General features: G+C 52.1%; 1 long non-coding RNA gene across 1 annotated transcript; it reads right to left on the bottom strand.

The window, feature by feature from the left end:
* Window positions 1-327: 327 nt before the first annotated feature.
* LOC103642021 (uncharacterized) lies at window positions 328-1,204 on the bottom strand. The gene is made up of 2 exons (XR_560604.3): window positions 1,087-1,204; window positions 328-976 (listed from the first exon to the last, which is right to left on the bottom strand). It is a non-coding gene; the product is annotated as an uncharacterized lncRNA (long non-coding RNA).
* Between the last annotated feature and the right edge of the window lie 11,770 nt (window positions 1,205-12,974).

The following is a 12,974-nucleotide window of genomic DNA, read 5'->3' as shown; positions in this document are numbered from 1 at the left end:
AGCAGAAAAATAAACACCAAAATTAATGCATGAGCATAACACATCAGGTGTAAAAGGCAACTTCCTTGTATGTAAGCATGTATTTTTCTAGTAATTATTTACTACAGGAAATAATTAATTAAGATACATGCTGCAACAGAAAACATGCCTTATTCTATTTATTATTTGCATCCATAAAATATGATAGAAAAATCACGCATGTAATTATCCGCATCCGCTCATATTGTGCGTGGGCGTCCCTAGCCGTTTCTGGCTGGTCAAACGGAAGTGGTCCCTCACCTTTTTTTCACGGCAAGAAACGAGTGCTGGATGGAGCCCTTAGTGCAATGCAACATAAAACATGCTTCATTCTATTTATTATTTGCAACATAAAATAAATAGAATAAATCATATGGAGGATGCGTGTAAATTAAAATTAGATCTACTTAATTCAACGAGAATTAGTAGGTAAAATGGTAATCTTTTTCTAGCCGTATGCACTCATGCGCCACTAGGTGTGGAAGGCGAGTGTGGCCACAACAGACTTGCACATGCTGACTTGTGGCATCATTCACGGGTGTCTACCGCGAGTGGATTCTCGCATGCGCCAAAAAAAAAACAAAAAAACCAGGAGCCGTAGTTTTCCAACGCCAGAGGAATAAGCGGTTACGACTTGGTCAAAGAACTGGTATGAAGTGGGAGGCGACCAGCCCAGATAGCGCATGTCACGTGCATGTGGGCATGCAAGTTTTTTTTCATAACAAAAATCCTAACTACCTCAGCTTTCTCAGGCTTGTACGCACGTACACACCCACGACATGAATGGATCACGACTTTGACCACATGAGCCGCCCCCATTCACCTCGCACTCTAGAACCATAGGATGCGCAGGATTCTCGTGACTCCAAGGCGGGCACGAACTCAGGTGCACGGGCGAGATCGAGTGGAGCCCCATCGGACATGGTGGAGCGATTACGAGATTCTACCAACATTAGATCTAAAACAAATTATACCGTTCAATTGCGTGATCCACTCAAAATTTCATACGGGCTCGCAGATAATATACGCGATGAACAATAAATTGCAGATCCGCTCAAAATTTCATACCGTGATTTCTGGTTCGACAAACGGGAACGAAGCCTGTCGCGTAGGACAGTTCGGCAAGGCCGGGGACCTGCCGGTGTGACGGAGAGTTGATGCAGATCTGATCTCGTAGCAACGTCGATGTAGAGCATCCTGATCTTCCGGGGATTAGCCCGAGTCCGAGCCCTGGGTCGGGCGGAGCGGAGTTCGCCGTCTTCCGGGGCTTAGCCCGAGTCCGAGCCCTGGGTCGGGCGGAGCGGAGTTCGCCGTCTTCCGGGGCTTAGCCCGAGTCCGAGCCCTGGGTCGGGCGAAGCGGAGCTTCCTATGGTGCCTGCGGCCGGGCCTGACTGCCTGTCAGCCTCACTCTGTCAAGTGGCACCGCAGTCGGAGCGACGCAGGCGGCGCTGTCTTTCTGTCAGGCCGGTCAGTGGAGCGGCGAAGTGACGGCGGTCACTTCGGCTCTGTCGGCTGGGGGGCGCGCGTCAGGATAAAGGTGTCAGGCCACCTTTGCATTAAATGCTCCTGCGATTTGGTCGGTCGGTGCGGCGATTTGGTCAGGGTTGCTTCTTGGCGAAGACAGGGCCTCGGGCGAGCCGGGAACATGTTCGCCGCTGGAGGGGGGCCTCGGGCGAGACGGAGATCCTCCGGGGTCGGCTGCCCTTGTCCGAGGCTAGGCTCGGGCGAGGCGTGATCGAGTCCCTCGTATGGACTGATCCCTGACTTAATCGCACCCATCAGGCCTTTGCAACTTTATGCTGATGGGGGTTACCAGCTGAGAATTAGGAGCCTTGAGGGTACCCCTAATTATGGTCCCCGACAGCCCCCTTGCACAGTGCTTCCCTATTTAATAGTTGAACAAAAATAGTAATAAAAAATGAATAGGGTTAGATAATAATATTTTATAGTTGTAGTGTGGTATAGGGGGATAATATAGGGGGAACCGCTGCGGAAGATGAAAATTTAGGGGTGAAATATTGATGATGTGACGCAAAAAAGTGATATAAGGGGAAAAATTTAGAGGGAACAGCTGTGGATAGCCTAAGACTCTCTTCACCGCTTCCCGCCGGAGCTCCCTCTCCCCTACGGTAGAGGCTACAGGAAGACGCTACCTGCTTCAACGGTGCCCCCTAAAGCACCCCCTACGGTGCAGCCGCCCGCTATCGTCTTCTCTCTCCCCCCGAATGCAGCGTGCTCTCCTTTCCTCCCCTATCTACTGTGTTGTGGGCCCACGGTTAATTATTAGTTGATGAAAAATTGATAGGAGGTGAAAAGTAGGTATAGAAAATGATATTTTATGGTTGTAGCGGGGTATAGGGGAAGGATTTAGGGGGAACCGCTGTAGAGGGTGGAGATATAAGGGGGAAGAGAACGCTGACGTGATACGTGAGTAAGATATATGAGGAGAAATTTAGGGGTAACCTATGAACACAGTCTAACTCTTCGTCTGCAAATGCCATGCAGTGCACCACCCCTGAACACCCAAATGTGCCGGTACAGGGCCCGCGCGCGCCTGGCTCCATCCTTTCCTTGGACTAACCTTCAATTCCTAGCGCCGGTCGATGAGCAGCAGGGCCGCGTTCCTGACTACCTGGCACGCCAAACAATGGGCAAATAGTGACGCACACGCACGCACGCACGCGCGTGGCCCCCAAACCCTCGGTCCGTCGACGTCGCGCACCATGCATAGTTCGATCTCGTTCCAACACAGTGCGTGCCGGCCAGCCGGGCCAGGGCCATCGGACGACGGACGCCCGGACAGGTATGCCCCAGCGCTTGAATGCCTACTCCAGTCGTCGTGGCCGCTGTGCGGATCGCACAGGAGCTCCACGTACGGCCGCACACACGACGACACCCCACCGCCCGCCCGGGGGTGATTGCGTCTCGCGATGCGTACGTCGTCGGCTTGCGTGCGGAGACTTGCCAGCCGGCTCCATCAGCGACCGCTCACGCGGCAAGCCGGCAGCCGCACCCGCGCGCGCGTGCCACGCACGAACTTAACGAGCGGCCGAGCACCACCGACGACAACGACGACGACGACCTCGATCTCTGCAGCTGGACTAGAGGCCTCGCGCAAGTGCCGAGCGGTGTGGTGCGCGCGTGATGCCGTCTAGGGTTGAAAACGGACCGATAAAATTCCGTATCGATCCGTACCGTTTTCTATATTTGATCCTATCGTTTTCGTATTTACGAAAAAATATGAATACGAGGCGGAAATGGGAGAGAGTTTTTTCGACCGTTTTATAGGATCTCGTTTTTATCCGGATTAAACTCGTATTTATTCCGTATTTAATAAATATGGTACGAGTCTAATATAAATTAGTATATAAACTAAAGCCTCGTGTCTTTATGTAACAAATTATAGTATAAATGATCATTGTAATCATCGGCTCTTTTCAATGACAAGTAATCTAAAATTTTAAATAACATCATATATAGCTAAATATACACTATTAACAACCCAACAACAATATAATGTTGCCTCTATATATCTATTTGTTTTATGTTATTATCATGTCAATCAATCACTAGTCAAACATCAATACTATTCCTATTTGTATTAAATTATGAGTTTCTGTTAGTATTTCCGTTTCCGTTTGTTTTCGCAATTCCGTTTATCCCGCTCCTATTTCCGTTCCCGACTATTCCGGACCCGATCCAGTTTTCGATGATAAAATGCGGATACGGAAATGAGAGATGGGTTTTCCGTCTGTTTCCGTCCGTTTTCATCCCTAATGTTCTCACGTGCAACTCATATACATGTCCAAAACAAACCGGCTCATGGTGCAGGTTGGGGTCCGGCTATAGATGGTTATTTGGCATTAACACGATGGGTTAGCCCAGGCATGACACGAAAAAAACACGGCCCAGACACGACACGGGCCGGCTAGTATAGTATTAGTGTCTGCCACGACACGGCTATAGTATCGTGTCTGGGCCACCATCTCGACCCGTAGTCCTGGCGGCTGGCACGTACGGGTCCCAATGATCAGGGGCTCTTTCATCAACATGCTGACTGACTGGTGGGTCCCAAGGTCCGGGGGTCATTCGCCCAACACTATTATTCTAGTTTTCACTTTGAATGTCAATATGTAGGATGAATTTTATGCTCTTTATCAATTTGTCGGCGTTTCGAGACCGGGGGTCCCTAGGCCGACGAGTGAATGTCGCTGCGTGCCCCAGCCCAGATGGGTCGAGCGCGAGGCCGAGCGCGAAGGGGGGAAAGCGAGGCGGCCGGAGACCGGCGTGAGAGAGGTGGGAATCCCGCGGTCTTCGTGTTCGTCCCGCGCCCAGGTCGGGTGCGCTTGCAGTAGGGGGTTACAAGCGTCCACGCGGGAGAGGGAGCGAGCGGCTTCAAGCGAGCGTGTGTCTCGTCCTCGTCCCCGCGCGGTCAACCCTCTCTAAGAGGACCCTGGTCCTTCCTTTTATAGGCGTAAAGAGAGGACCCAGGTGTACAATGGGGGGTGTAGTAGAGTGCTACGTGTCTAGCGGGGGAGAGCTAGCGCCCTAAGTACATGCCGTTGTGGCAGCCGGAGAGATTTTGGCACCCAGTTGGTGTGATGTCGTGGCCGTCGGAGGAGCGATGGAGCCTGGCGGAGGGACAACTGTCGGAGCTGTTGAGTCCTTGCTGACGTCCTCTTGCTTCCGTAAGGGGGCTGAGAGCCGCCGTCGTTACAGAGTATGCGGGGCGCCATCATTGCCTATCTGGCGGAGCGAGCCAGATGGGACGCCGGTCTTGTCCCCCGTGGCCCGAGTCAGCTCGGGGTAGGGTGATGATGGCGCCTCCGGTCGACGTGGCTGGCCTGCGCCCTTGGTTGGGCGATGTGGAAGCTCCTCCGAAGCCGAGGTCGAGTCTGTCTTCCGTGGCCGAGGTCGAGTCTGAGCCCCTGGTTCGGGCGAGGCGGAGATCGCCGGGCGCCGGCTGATGCCGGGGCGGAGTCCGAGCCCTGGGGTCGGGCGAAGCGGAGTTCGTCGTCTTCTGGGGCCGAGCCCTGGGTCGGGCGGAGCGGAGATCGCCGGCTGATGCCGGGGCGGAGTCCGAGCCCTGGGGTCGGGCGAAGCGGAGTTCGTCGTCTTCTGGGGCCGAGCCCGAGTCCGAGCCCTGGGTCGGGCGGAGCGGAGTTCGCCGTCTTCCGGGGCTTAGCCCGAGTCCGAGCCCTGGGGTCGGGCGAAGCGGAGTTCGTCGTCTTCTGGGGCCGAGCCCGAGTCCGAGCCCTGGGTCGGGCGGAGCGGAGTTCGCCGTCTTCCGGGGCTTAGCCCGAGTCCGAGCCCTGGGTCGGGCGGAGCGGAGTTCGCCGTCTTCCGGGGCTTAGCCCGAGTCCGAGCCCTGGGTCGGGCGGAGCGGAGTTCGCCGTCTTCCGGGGCTTAGCCCGAGTCCGAGCCCTGGGTCGGGCGGAGCGGAGTTTCCTATGGTGCCTGTGGCCGGGCCTGACTGCCTGTCAGCCTCACTCTGTCAAGTGGCACCGCAGTCGGAGCGGCGCAGGCGGCGCTGTCTTTCTGCCAGGCCGGTCAGGGGAGCGGCGAAGTGACGGCGGTCACTTCGGCTCTGGGGGGCGCGCGTCAGGATAAAGGTGTCAGACCACCTTTGCATTAAATGCTCCTGCGACTTGGTCGGTCGGTGCGATGATTTGGTCAGGGTTGCTTCTTGGCGAAGACAGGGCCTCGGGCGAGCCGGGAACACGTTCGCCGCTGGAGGGGGCCTCGGGCGAGACGGAGATCCTCCGGGGTCGGCTGCCCTTGTCCGAGGCCAGGCTCGGGCGAGGCGTAATCGAGTCCCTCGTATGGACCGATCCCTGACTTAATCGCACCCATCAGGCCTTTGCAGCTTTATGCTGATGGGGGTTACTAGCTGAGAGTTAGGAGCCTTGAGGGTACCCCTAATTATGGTCCCCGACAGTAGCCCCCGAGCCTCAAAGGGAGTGTTAGCACTCGCTTGGTGGCTTTTGTCGCACTTTTTTGCAAGGGGACCAGCCCTTCTCGGTTGCGTTTTGTTCCGGTGGGTGCGCGCGAGCGCACCCGCCGGGTGTAGCCCCCGAGGCCTCGGAGGAGTGGTTTCACTCCTCCGAGGTCTTAATGCCTCGCGTAATGCTTCGGCTGGTCTGGTCGTCCCTCATGCGAGCTGGCCGTAGCCCGGGTGTACGGTCGGGTCCCAAGTTCTCGGGCTGGTATGTTGACGCTGTCAATGGTTCGGCCGGAGCCGGGTTTGCGAGAGCAGCCCCCGAGCCTCTGCACAGGGCGAGAGGGCGATCAGGGACAGACTCGACTTTTTTACATACGCCCCTGCGTCGCCTTTCCGCAAGGAGGAGGGGGGGGGGGGGAAAGTGCCATGTTGCCCTCGATGGGCGCCGAACATGGTGTCTCCGGTGAGCTGCAAGCGGGTAATCAGAGTGGACGTCCGTGCCCCATTCGTTGGGGGTCGGCTAGGGGCCCAGAGGCACGCCCAAAAGTACATGCGGGTGATCTGCCGGAACCGGTCCCCTGGCGACGGGGTCCGAGGGCTCGATGCCTCCCTCCGATGGGATTCCGTTACAAGATCGTTCCCGCTGGTCTCGAAAATGTCCTAGGGTACCTCGGGAGCGCAGCCCGAGCCTTGGTTATGTATCGAACGTACCCATGGTCATCCCTCGCTCGGCGTCTGAGGCGGCTGTGAACCCTTCGGGGGCCAGCCTTCGAACCCCTGATCAGTAATGGGCGCGGATCCCGAGTAGCCTGAGGCGGCCGTTGAACCCTTCCGAGGAGCCGGCCTTCGAACCTCTGACCAGTAGTGGGTGTAGAGCCCACGCGATCTGAGGCGGCTGTCGAACCCTTCCGAGGGGCCAGCCTTCTAACCTCTGATTAGTAGGGAGGCTCGGAGCCTGGTTCCTTCACGGGGAAGGATCCTTTTCGGGGTATCCCCCTTTCCCGGTCCCTGTTGCAAGAGAGAGAAAGAGGAAAAAAGGAAAAGGATACGAAATCGAACGACGTGGCGTACCTTTTTTGACGCGGTCATTATGGCGAAGGCGAAGCGTCGCCCGCTTCTCCTGCCAGAGGTGTCGCCTGTCCCGCCGCGGAGTTAATGCGACGAGGCGAGTGGTTGGCGGGGCGGTCGTTGCGCGTGCGTGAGCCGTTCGAGGAACGGATCACGGGCGCGTTGTCTTCACGCCGTGAGAGAGGGTTCTCTCGCTGCCCCAGACGGGACGTGAGCTTGGCTGACGATGTGGCCGCTGCTCCTGCCCGCCTGCCACCACCATTACTGCCGGCCCATTTTTGGCCGCATTGACCTCCGTGCCAGGCTGGAGCCGCTGGGTCGTGCACTGGGTCGCCTCGAGTCGCGGTATTGGTTCCGCAGTCGAGGAGGCGCGGAGGTGGCGCAGGTGGCGGTGCAGTTGCAGGCACGTAGCAACCGGCGCACCGGTTGCATGACGCGTGGGCCTGGTCCTCCAAGCCGGGCGCGTTGGAAGTCGGAGAGGTGCTGAAAGGGAATTAGGCTTACACCTAGTTCCTAAATAATTTTGGTGGTTGAATTGCCCAACACAAATAATTGGACTAACTAGTTTGCCCAAGTGTGTAGATTATACAGGTGTAAAAGGTTCACACTCAGCCAGTAAAAAGACCAAGTTTTGAATTCAATAAAGGAGCAAAGGGGCAACCGAAGGCACCCCTGGTCTGGCGCACCGGACTGTCCGGTGTGCCACCGGACAGTGAACAGTACCTGTCCGGTGCACCAGGGGACTCAGACTCAAACTCTTCGCCCTCGGGAATTCTCGAAAGCCGGCGCGCTATAATTCACCGGACTGTCCGGTGTGCACCGGACATGTCCGGTGCTCCAAGGAAGCGCGGTCTCCGGAACTCGCCAGCCTCGGGTTCGCGCGGCAGCCGCTCTGCTAAAATTCACCGGACTGTCCGGTGTACACCGGACTGTCCGGTGTGCCAGCGAAGCAACGGCTCCCTGCGGCGCCAACGGCTCCCTGCGGTGCATTTAATGCGCGCGCAGCGCGCGCAGACGTCAGGCACGCCCATACTGGTGCACCGGACATCAAACAGTACATGTCCGGTGTGCACCGGACACCCAGGCGGGCCCACAAGTCAGAAGCTCCAACGGTCAGAATCCAACGGCAATGATGACGTGGCAGGGGCACCGGACTGTCCAGTGTGCACCGGACTGTCCGGTGCGCCATCGAGCAGATGCCTCCAGCCAACGGTCAAGTTTGGTGGTTGGGGCTATAAATACCCCAACCACCCCACCATTCATTGCATCCAAGTTTTCCACTTCTCAACTACTACAAGAGCTCTAGCATTCAATTCTAGACACACTAAAGAGATCAAATCCTCTCCAATTCCACACAAAGCCCTAGTGACTAGTGAGAGTGATTTGCCGTGTTCATTTGAGCTCTTGTGCTTGGATTGCTTCTTTTCTTTCTCACTTGTTCTTGAGATCACAACTCCATTGTAATCAAGGCAAGAGGCACCAATTGTGTGGTGGCCCTTGCGGGGAAGTTTTGTTCCCGGCTTTGATTTGAGAAGAGAAGCTCACTCGGTCCGAGGGACCGTTTGAGAGAGGGAAGGGTTGAAAGAGACCCGGCCTTTGTGGCCTCCTCAACGGGGAGTAGGTTTGCAAGAACCGAACCTCGGTAAAACAAATCTCCGTGTCTCACTTGCGTATTCGCTTGGGATTTGTTTTTGCGCCCTCTCTCTCGGACTCGTTTATATTTCTAACGCTAACCCGGCTTGTAGTTGTGTTTATATTTGTAAATTTCAGTTTCGCCCTATTCACCCCCCCTCTAGGCGACTATCAATTGGTATCAGAGCCCGGTGCTTCATTAGAGCCTAACCGCTCGAAGTGATGTCGGGAGATCACGCCAAGAAGGAGATGGAGACCGGCGAAAAGCCCACTACAAGCCACGGGAGCACTTCGTCGGAAGAGTCCCGCACCAAAAGGAGGGAGAAGAAGAAGAGCTCCTCCAACAAAGGGAAGGAGAAGAAATCTTCTTCTCACCACAAAGAGAAGAAGGAAAAATCTTCTTCCCACAAGCCGCATCGGAAAGGCGACAAGCACAAGAGGATGAGGAAGGTGGTCTACTACGAGACCGACACTTCATCAACTTCTACCTCCGACTCCGATGCGCCCTCCGTCACTTCTAAGCGCCAAGAGCGCAAGAAGTATAGTAAGATCCCCCTACGCTACCCTCGCATTTCCAAACATACACCTTTACTTTCCGTCCCATTAGGCAAACCACCAACTTTTGATGGTGAAGATTACGCTAGGTGGAGCGATTTAATGCGATTTCATCTAACCTCGCTCCACAAAAGCATATGGGATGTCGTTGAGTTTGGTGCGCAGGTACCATCCGTAGGGGATGAGGATTATGATGAGGATGAGGTGGCCCAAATCGAGCACTTCAACTCTCAAGCTACAACAATACTCCTCGCCTCTCTAAGTAGAGAGGAGTATAACAAAGTACAAGGGTTGAAGAGCGCCAAGGAGAATTGGGATGTACTCAAGACCGCGCATGAAGGTGATGAGCTCACCAAGATCACCAAGCGGGAAACGATTGAGGGGGAGCTCGGTCGGTTCCGGCTTCGCAAAGGGGAGGAGCCACAACACATGTACAATCGGCTCAAGACCTTGGTGAACCAAGCGCGCAACCTCGGGAGCGTAAAGTGGGATGACCACGAGGTGGTTAAGGTTATTCTAAGATCACTTATTTTCCTTAACCCTACTCAAGTTCAATTAATCCGTGGTAATCCTAGATATACCAAAATGACCCCCGAGGAAGTTATCGGGAATTTTGTGAGCTTTGAATGCATGATCGAAGGCTCGAGGAAGATCAACGAGCTTGATGATGCCACCACATCCGAAGCTCAACCCGTTGCATTCAAAGCAACGGAGGAGAAGAAGGAGGAGTCTACACCAAGTCGACAACCAATCGACGCCTCCAAGCTTGACAATGAGGAGATGGCGCTCGTCATCAAGAGCTTCCGCCAAATCTTCAAACAAAGGAGGGGGAAAGACTACAAGTCCCGCTCCAAGAAGGTTTGCTACAAATGTGGTAAGCCCGGTCATTTTATTGCTAAATGTCCTATATCTAGTGACAGTGACCGAGGCGACGACAAGAAGGGGAGAAGAAAGGAGAAGAAGAGGTACTACAAGAAGAAGGGCGGCGATGCCCATGTTTGTCGGGAATGGGATTCCGACGAGAGCTCAAGCGACTCCTCCAACGACGAGGACGCCGCCAACATCGCCGTCACCAGGGGACTCCTCTTCCCAAACGTCGGCCACAAGTGCCTCATGGCAAAGGACGGCAAAAAGAAGGTTAAATCTAAATCCTCCACTAAATATGAATCCTCTAGTGATGACAATGCTAGTGATGAGGAAGATAATTTGCGTTCCCTCTTTGCCAACCTTAACATAGCTCAAAAGGAAAAATTGAATGAATTGGTTAGTGCTATTCATGAAAAGGATGACCTTTTGGATTCCCAAGAGGATTGTCTAATTAAAGAAAACAAAAAACATGTTAAGGTTAAGAAGGCTTATGCTCTTGAAATTGAGAAATGTGAAAAATTATCTAGTGAGCTAAGCACTTGTCGTGAGATGATTGACAACCTTAGAAATGAAAATGCTATTTTAAGTGCTAAGGTTGATTCTCATGTTTGTAATGTTTCAATTCCCAATCCTAGAGATAATAATGATGATTTGCTTGCTAGGATTGAAGAATTAAACATTTCTCTTGCTAGCCTTAGATTAGAGAATGAAAATTTGATTGCTAAGGCTAAAGATTTTGATGTTTGCAAAATTACAATTGCCGATCTTAGAGATAAGAATGATATACTTCGTGCTAAGATTGTTGAACTTAATTCTTGCAAACCATCTACATCTACCATTGAGCATGTCACTATTTGTACTAGATGTAGAAATGTTGATATTGATGCTATTCATGATCATATGGCTTTAATTAAACAACAAAATGATCATATAGCAAAACTAGATGCTAAAATTGCCGAGCATAACTTAGAAAATGAAAAATTTAAGTTTACTAGAAGTATGCTCTATAATGGGAGACGCCCTGGCATCAAGGATGGCATTGGCTTCCAAAGGGGAGACAATGTCAAACTTAATGCCCCTCCAAAGAACTTATCTAACTTTGTTAAGGGCAAGGCTCCCATGCCTCAGGATAACGAGGGTTACATTTTGTACCCTGCCGGCTATCCTGAGAGCAAAATTAGAAAGATTCATTCTAGGAAGTCTCACTCTGGCCCTAATCATGCTTATATGTATAAGGGTGAGACATCTAGTTCTAGGCAACCAACCCATGCTAAGTTGCCTAAGAAGAAAATTCCTAATGCATCAAATGATCATGCCATTTCATTTAAAACTTTTGATGCATCTTATGTGCTTACTAGCAAATCCGGCAAGGTAGTTGCCAAATTTGTTGGGGGCAAACACAAGGGTTCCAAGACTTGTGTTTGGGTACCCAAAGTTCTTGTGTCTAATGCCAAAGGACCCAAAACCGTTTGGGTACCTAAAGTCAAGAACTAAAATTGTTTTGTAGGTTTATGCATCCGGGGGCTCAAGTTGGATACTCGACAGCGGGTGCACAAACCACATGACAGGGGAGAAAAGGATGTTCTCCTCATATGAGAAAAACCAAGATTCCCAACGAGCTATCACATTCGGGGATGGAAATCAAGGTTTGGTCAAAGGACTGGGTAAAATTGCTATATCTCCTGACCATTCTATTTCCAATGTTTTTCTTGTAGATTCTTTAGATTACAACTTGCTTTCTATTTCTCAATTATGTCAAATGGGCTACAACTGTCTTTTTACTGATGCAGGTGTCACTGTCTTTAGAAGAAGTGATGATTCAATAGCATTTAAGGGTGTGTTAGAGGGTCAGCTATACTTAGTAGATTTTGATAGAGCTGAGCTCGACACATGCTTAATTGCTAAGACTAACATGGGTTGGCTCTGGCACCGCTGACTAGCCCATGTTGGGATGAAGAATCTTCATAAGCTTCTAAAGGGAGAGCACATTTTAGGATTAACAAATGTTCATTTTGAGAAAGACAGGATTTGTAGCGCATGCCAGGCGGGAAAGCAAGTTGGAGTCCATCATCCACACAAGAACATCATGACGACCGACAGGCCGCTTGAGCTACTCCACATGGATCTATTTGGCCCGATTGCTTACATAAGCATCGGCGGGAGTAAGTATTGTCTTGTAATAGTGGATGATTATTCTCGCTTCACTTGGGTATTCTTTTTACAGGAAAAATCTCAAACCCAAGAGACTTTAAAGGGATTCTTGAGACGGGCTCAAAATGAGTTCGGCTTAAGGATCAAGAAAATAAGAAGCGACAATGGGACGGAGTTCAAGAACTCACAAATTGAAGGCTTCCTTGAGGAGGAGGGCATCAAGCATGAGTTCTCTTCTCCCTACACCCCACAACAAAATGGTGTAGTGGAGAGGAAGAATCGAACTCTATTGGACATGGCAAGAACCATGCTTGATGAGTACAAGACACCGGACCGGTTTTGGGCCGAAGCGGTCAACACCGCCTGCTACGCCATCAACCGGTTATATCTTCACCGAATCCTCAAGAAGACATCATATGAACTCCTAACCGGTAAAAAGCCCAACATTTCATATTTTAGAGTTTTTGGTAGCAAATGCTTTATTCTTGTTAAAAGAGGTAGAAAATCTAAATTTGCTCCTAAAACTGTAGAAGGCTTTTTACTTGGTTATGACTCAAACACAAGGGCATATAGGGTCTTTAACAAGTCCACTGGACTAGTTGAAGTCTCATGTGACGTTGTGTTTGATGAAACTAACGGCTCTCAAGTAGAGCAAGTTGATCTTGATGAGATAGGTAATGAAGAGGCTCCATGCATCGCGCTAAGGAACATGTCCATTGGGGATGTGTGTCCTAAGGAATCC

Source organism: Zea mays, chromosome 10 (genome assembly GCF_902167145.1).
Source record: "Zea mays cultivar B73 chromosome 10, Zm-B73-REFERENCE-NAM-5.0, whole genome shotgun sequence".
Lineage (NCBI taxonomy): Eukaryota > Viridiplantae > Streptophyta > Magnoliopsida > Poales > Poaceae > Zea > Zea mays.
This window is presented reverse-complemented; position numbering and strand designations above follow the sequence as displayed.